The sequence below is a fragment of the Entelurus aequoreus genome, linkage group LG05 (genome assembly GCF_033978785.1).
Source record: "Entelurus aequoreus isolate RoL-2023_Sb linkage group LG05, RoL_Eaeq_v1.1, whole genome shotgun sequence".
Taxonomy (NCBI): domain Eukaryota; kingdom Metazoa; phylum Chordata; class Actinopteri; order Syngnathiformes; family Syngnathidae; genus Entelurus; species Entelurus aequoreus.
Window position 1 is genome coordinate 83165626 of NC_084735.1, and position 6492 is coordinate 83172117.

General features: G+C 37.5%; 1 long non-coding RNA gene across 1 annotated transcript; it reads right to left on the minus strand.

Moving 5' to 3' along the window:
* Positions 1 to 1352: 1352 nt before the first annotated feature.
* LOC133649876 (uncharacterized) lies at positions 1353 to 2590 on the minus strand. The gene is made up of 3 exons (XR_009826165.1): positions 2089 to 2590; positions 1500 to 1530; positions 1353 to 1406 (listed from the first exon to the last, which is right to left on the minus strand). It is a non-coding gene; the product is annotated as an uncharacterized LOC133649876 (long non-coding RNA).
* Between the last annotated feature and the right edge of the window lie 3902 nt (positions 2591 to 6492).

The following is a 6492-nucleotide window of genomic DNA, read 5'->3' on the forward strand; positions in this document are numbered from 1 at the left end:
TATGTCGTATAATATGTTGTGTACTATATTGTAAACTATGACATGTACTATGGCATGTACTATGTCGTATAATATGTTTTGTACTATGTTGTAAACTATGACATGTACTATGTGGTGTAATATGTTGTGTACTATAGTGTAAACTATGACATGTACTATGTCGTGTAATATGTTGTGTACTATGTTGTAAACTATGACATGTACTTTGTTGTGTACTAGTGCATGCACTTAGTGGTAAAGTTATCTACTGTATGTCGTGTACTATGTTGTAAACTATGACATGTACTATGTTGTGTACTATGTCGCGTACTATGTCATGTACTATGTCGCGTACTAAGGGTCTGATTTACTAAAGTTGTGCGTATACCAAAACAGGTGCAAACCTGATAGCACATGCAAAGCTGGTCTACTAAAGTGTGCAAAGTGTCTACGTTTTGGACCGTCAGAAATTAAAAAAATACTGGACACATCGTCTATTCAGCAACATTATTTCATAATTGCATCACTGCTAGAGGACTTAAGGGGCTGATAAAAAAAAAATTCAACTGATGCGTTTTGTTGTCCTTTAGTATTTTTTTAATGTTTGTTTTTTTTCACATAGAATATATTTTATTCAAATATTTCCTTGCTGGAAAAGAACTTAGGTAGGCGTGGCCTAACTCCCATGCACCTAGAGCACTTTTAACAAAGTGGTTTCATTGTAGAACATGGCATGTAAAATGCCCATAAAAAGTGGTACTGCAGATGTCTCCTGCACATTTGAAAAGATGACAAAACACCCCATGATGACATGGCCGTGCGGTAAATGAGTGTCTCCCTGGTGATGCCCCGTATAGTACACGCAATACCTGGTGATGCCCCGTATAGTACAGGCAATACCTGGTGATGCCCCGTATAGTACACGCAATACCTGGTGATGCCCCGTATAGTACAGGCAAAACCTGGTGATGCCCCGTATAGTACACGCAAAACCTGGTGATGCCCCGTATAGTACACGCAATACCTGGTGATGCCCCGTATAGTACACGCAAAACCTGGTGATGCCCCGTATAGTACACGCAATACCTGGTGATGCCCCGTATAGTACAGGCAATACCTGGTGATGCCCCGTATAGTACACGCAATACCTGGTGATGCCCCGTATAGTACACGCAAAACCTGGTGATGCCCCGTATAGTACACGCAATACCTGGTGATGCCCCGTATAGTACACGCAATACCTGGTGATGCCCCGTATAGTACACGCAATACCTGGTGATGCCCCGTATAGTACACGCAAAACCTGGTGATGCCCCGTATAGTACACGCAATACCTGGTGATGCCCCGTATAGTACACGCAATACCTGGTGATGCCCCGTATAGTACACGCAAAACCTGGTGATGCCCCGTATAGTACAGGCAATACCTGGTGATGCCCTGTATAGTACAGGCAATACCTGGTGATGCCCCGTATAGTACACGCAATACCTGGTGATGCCCCGTATAGTACACGCAATACCTGGTGATGCCCCGTATAGTACACGCAAAACCTGGTGATGCCCCGTATAGTACACGCAAAACCTGGTGATGCCCCGTATAGTACACGCAATACCTGGTGATGCCCCGTATAGTACAGGCAAAACCTGGTGATGCCCCGTATAGTACACGCAATACCTGGTGATGCCCCGTATAGTACACGCAATACCTGGTGATGCCCCGTATAGTACACGCAATACCTGGTGATGCCCCGTATAGTACAGGCAAAACCTGGTGATGCCCCGTATAGTACACGCAATACCTGGTGATGCCCCGTATAGTACACGCAATACCTGGTGATGCCCCGTATAGTACACGCAATACCTGGTGATGCCCCGTATAGTACAGGCAAAACCTGGTGATGCCCCGTATAGTACACGCAATACCTGGTGATGCCCCGTATAGTACACGCAATACCTGGTGATGCCCCGTATAGTACACGCAATACCTGGTGATGCCCCGTATAGTACAGGCAAAACCTGGTGATGCCCCGTATAGTACACGCAATACCTGGTGATGCCCCGTATAGTACAGGCAAAACCTGGTGATGCCCCGTATAGTACACGCAATACCTGGTGATGCCCCGTATAGTACACGCAATACCTGGTGATGCCCCGTATAGTACACGCAATACCATCATTTAAATGAGGCAATCTGCACCACTTTTCAATTGCACACGCAGTCTTAGTAGATCACACAACCACTAACAGTACACGCTATTTTTTAGATTGCACACACTGATACTGTCTTAGTAAATCAAGCCCTATACTGTATACTATACAGTGTACTATGTGGTGTACTATGTGGTGTACTACAAGCGTGCTCATGCAAAAGTCCCCAACCAGCGAGTTGAAGAGGAGGCCAGAATCCGTTCAAAAAATCTAGTTTCATTCCCATTTGAGTCAAGATTAAGAAGATGTTCAAATTCTAATTTTATTACCATTTTTTATCCACAAACCTCCTTTTTTTTCCTTTTTTTTTTACAGGCTGCCAAGGAAGCCACAAGCCAGGAAAGCATCCAGGAAGTAGTTTGTGAGGTGGTCGTGGTGAGTTCTTCATACACGGGTCATCTTTCTAGTCTCACCTACTCAAACACGCGCCAACTTGGTGGCACACGAAGATGATCTACCAAGTTTGCGTGTCCCCCAAATAATCCACACCGCTGGTAATCCACTTGGTGTGTTGGTCTTTGTTACATGCAGAGTGTCCATGAGTATTTACCACACACTATATATTTAGCACTCGCCATGTGATTTATCAAGACTGTTTGGCGTCTTTATACAGCGCCTCTGAAATGTCGGCGCAACCTGGCACAGCTACGCACAAACGGTCGTGAGAAAGCGGACGATGGACGGAGAATCCATCCGACATATACCGTATATTTCCGAGTATAAGTCACACCGGCCGAAAATCCATAATAAAGAAGGAAAAAAAACATATATAAGTCGCACTGGAGTATAAGTCGCATTTTTTGGGGACATTTATTTGATAAACGCCAACACCAAGAATAGACATTTGAAAGGCAATTTGAAATAAATAAAGAATAGTGAACAACAGGCTGAATAAGTGTACGTTATATGAGGCATAAATAACCAACTGGTATGTTAACGTAACATATTATGGTAAGAGTCATTCAAATAACTATAACATATAGAACATGCTATACGTTTACCAAACAATCTGTCACTCCTAATCCCATGAAACCTTATACGTCTAGTCCAGGGGTGTCCAAACTTTTTCCACTGAGGGCCGCACACTGAAAAGTCAAAGCAAGCGGGGGCCATTTTGATATTTTTTATTTGAAAAACCAATACAATATATGTATAAAAAAAAGATACATTTAGGCCTCCACTCAGACTTGATCCCGGGGACCCCAAAAGGTTTTGGTCCAAAAAAATATTACAAATGTGTCATTATTTAGTACAGGGGTCACCGACCTTTTTGAAAGCAAGAGCTACTTCTTGGGTAGTGATTAATGCGAAGGGCTACCAGTTTGATACACACTTCAATCAATTGCCAGAAATAGCCAATTTGCTCAATTCACCTTTAACTCTGTTATTATTAATAATGAATGATATTTACACTTAATTGAACGGTTTAAAAGAGGAGAAAACACGAAAAAAAATGACAATGAAATTTTGAAACATAGTTCATCTTCAATTTCGACTCTTTAAAATTCAAAATTCAACTGAAAAAAAGAAGAGAAAAACTAGCTAATTCGAATCTTTTTGAAAAAATTAAAAAAAAGAATTTATGGAACATCATTAGTCATTTTTCCTGATTAAGATTAATTTTACAATTTGGATGACATGTTTTAAATAGGTTAAAATCCAATCTGTACTTTGTTAGAATATATAACAAATTGGACCAAGATATATTTCTAACAAAGACAAATCATTATTTCTTCTAGATTTTCCAGAACAAAAATGTTAAAATAAATTCAAAAGACTTTGAAATAAGATTTAAATTTGATTCTACAGATTTTCTAGATTTGCCAGAATATTTCTTTTGAATTTTAATCATAATAAGTTTGAAGAAATATTTCACAAATATTCGTCGAAAAAACAGAAGCTAAAATGAAGAATTAAATTCAAATTTATTTATTATTCTTTACAATAAAAACAATTGTTTTACTTGAACATTGATTTAAATTGTCAGGAAAGAAGAGGAAGGAATTTAAAAGGTAAAAAGGTATATGTGTTTAAAAATCCTAAAATCATTTTTAAGGTTGTATTTTTTCTCTAAAATTTGTCTTTCTGAAAGTTATAAGAAGCAAAGTAAAAAAAATTATGAATTTATTTAAACAAGTGAAGACCAAGTCTTTAAAATATTTTCTTGGATTTTCAAATTCTATTTGAGTTTTGTCTCTCTTAGAATTAAAAATGTCGAGCAAAGCGAGACCAGCTTGCTAGTAAATAAATACAATTTAAAAAATAGAGGCAGCTCACTGGTAAGTGCTGCTATTTGAACTATTTGTAGAACAGGCCAGCGGGCTACTCATCTGGTCCTTACGGGCTACCTGGTGCCCGCGGGCACCGCGTTGGTGACCCCTGTTATAGAACATGCTATATAACATATAGAACATGCTATACGTTTACCAAACAATCTGTCACTCCTAATCGCTAAATCCCATGAAACCTTATATGTCTAGTCCAGGGGTGTCCAAACTTTTTCCACTGAGGGCCGCACAGTGAAAAATCAAAGCAAGCGGGGGCCATTTTGATATTTTTTATTTTAAAAACCAATACAATATATGTATAAAAAATATACATATAGGCCTCCACTCAGGCTTGATCCCGGAGACCCCAAAAGGTTTTGGTCAAAAAAAATATTACAAATGTGTCATTATTTAGTATTATTATTATTATTATTATTATTATTCAAGGTTTAAATCTCTAGATCAACATTAGGTCTATCTGTCAATATAACGCTTTTAAAGATTTAAGTTGTATGCCATTTTTGTCAAGGACAACCGTGTTTTTTTAATGGAAAAAAAAAACACAAAATATGCAATTTTAAAGTGGAATATTTGAGATTATATAATAATTGGAGTCTTAAAAAGGTCAATAACTCATAACAACATTGATTTTAATTCATTAGTTTTTTGAGCAATGACACTTAAAAAAAAAAAAAAAAAAAGTCCCACTAAAATGATTGGGGATCCATAAGGGTACTGCTCAGTAAAGTTTAAAAAAATACATCCAACATTTTTTTTTTGCTTTTACCAGAATAGTCTCAAGATCAACTTCAGATCTATCCGTCAATTATAAGTTTTATTGTTGTTTATGTTTTTTGGTTGTTCTTTGTAGGCCCTTCTTTAAAAAAACTGTTTTTTAAATGGCAACCAAAAAATATGCAACATTTTCCCCCCCAAAATATCTCAAAGTAGAATATTTAATGTGAAGTAAATGGAGCCTTGAATAGGTCAATAATTCATAATGACATTGATTTTGATTCATTATTATTTTTTAAAGAAAGAAACCGCCCGCATGGCAGATTGGTGTTATTAGAGTAAATAATGCAACATTTTCTTGTTACATTTCACCTGTTTGCTTTTTTATAAAAATTTTTACTGGTATGTTTTTTGGTTTTTTTTCATCGTATTTTTAGAATGTGCCGTGGGGCCGTTAAAAAATGACCTGTGGGCCGCAAATGGCCCCCGGGGCCGCACTTTGGACACCCCTGATCTAGTCTCTTACGTGAATGAGCGAAATAATATTATTTGATATTTTACGGTAATGTGTTAATAATTTCACACATAAGTCGCTCCTGAGTATAAGTCGCACCAAACTATGAACAAAAACTGCGACTTATAGTCCGGAAAATACGGTAGTCAAAAAATATTGAACACATCAAAGATGATTTATGACTTAAGGGCCGACATATTTGGATTGTCAAAAATAAAAATATTAGACTCATCATAGATGATTTCGGATTTAAGTGGCTGATTAAAACAATTTCTTATTTTGTTAATTTTTTCCATATAAGGTATATACCGCCAATTGGGAAAAAAAACGTCTCGCAATATGTATTTTCTACCGTCACAACAACGCACCACGCTAAAAATAACTTCTGTTGCCTGGATCACACTCGCCCAGAAAAGTTGGTTCACGACACAATTGGCGCATGTGTGTGCAGTAAATGAGTGTCTCCATGGTGACACAATTCTCACTTCAATGTTTATGCGTCTGCATCACTTTTGTAACTGTGTTATCAGTTGTACACACGCAGTCTTAGTAGATCACCCGCAACACACACACTAATAATACACACTATTCATACTTTGTACACACTATTTATAGTACTTCTTATTTGGATCTTAGTAGATCAGACCCATAGCGTCTCTTTACTGTACGTTTCAAAATGACAAGTATATATATATATGTATATATATATATATATATATATATATATATATATATGTCTTAATTACATTATCCAAAAAATAGTGCTCGATACCGTGGTAGAGCGTAATA